The following is a 1,315-nucleotide window of genomic DNA, read 5'->3' on the forward strand; positions in this document are numbered from 1 at the left end:
CACCGTGCCGCGTGCCAGGAAGGAGCCACGTCCTTCCACGTGTGAATCCTGGGGCCGGAGCGTCGTGTGGCTGCCGGGGTCCCGCACAGTGCAGTGGCTGCGTGCGGCGGTGAGGAGGCAGGTCCAACGCCATGGTCCCCACGTGCAAGTGTGAATTAAGCACATTTTATCGGTGGTGTCTACACCTGGAATTTTTTGTTACCTCGTTCACTGGGTCAGAGTTTATCGTAAAAGTTACGGTTTAATTTTAAACTCATAACACAATATCAAAGTTGCGATTGATATTGTCAATCTTTGTCCCACGGTTTTAGGCCAAAGAAAGACAGGGAACAGAGACAGGCCAAGAGTAACCGAAGCCATCGTAAACAATTAAAACGTTTTTAAATGGGTGGAAAAGTCAGCCTCACACAGATTTCAAAACAACAGTCGTCTCATCGTCGAGTGCGACTTATCCCGGTGAACAAGAAGCGGGTGTCTACGCTCAGCCTCTGCCACCTCTAAAGAGAGAATCCCTCAACCTAAAATGAAATAAGCACATTTTATCCCAACGAATGACCTAGATCAACAGTTAGAGCCCGAGTCATTTTCATGCTTCCCCTAAGACACAAGCGTTGGCCGGTTTTCTCTCTCAATGACGTTCGAGCCTCCAGGAGCGAGAAGGGAATTTTTCCACTGGATTTTAAAACCATTAGCTTGTCATTCGCATCCAGAAAGCAATGGCATCTCGCTGGTCTCCAGCTAGGGACACATTCGCAGTAGACTCTTCTCTGCACTTTCCTGTATATTTTAAGGTTTTTAAAAACAAACAATGCCCCCACATCGCAATGCATATAAATTGCATACATTCGGGAAGAAATCTTCAGGCGCTAAGAAATGCAACACCAAGAAAAAGAAGAAAAATCTTAAATGCAGTGTGTGCACTTCGCACATAAACCTCTAAATAAAAAGTGTTTGTTCTTTTACGAATCTCCTTTCAAATTTTCTCTGTATCTTCTTCCGTTTCTGAATGCAATTATCCGTCAAGCGACATGTGTGCTCTGGGGAGGACCCTCGTGGCCGGTGGCCGAGCGGCCCTCCTTCTCAGCAGAAAAATGACCGAGCGGAGCTATTAGTGCGCAAGGATTTTTTGTAGCTCTCAAATAACGCTGATGGGGAGAATGGACTTGGAAACACGGCTAGCGTTTCGATGCATATTCTGCCAGCTGCTTCAAACACTCACTTCCACAAACACCAACTGCATCCAGGTCCCCTCGGGGCTCAGAGGCAGAGTGGGCTCCGTTTGGCGGGATTATTTAGACAGAGCAAGCTATTCAAA

The sequence above is a fragment of the Pteropus vampyrus genome, unplaced genomic scaffold (genome assembly GCF_000151845.1).
Source record: "Pteropus vampyrus isolate Shadow unplaced genomic scaffold, Pvam_2.0 Scaffold608, whole genome shotgun sequence".
NCBI lineage: Eukaryota > Metazoa > Chordata > Mammalia > Chiroptera > Pteropodidae > Pteropus > Pteropus vampyrus.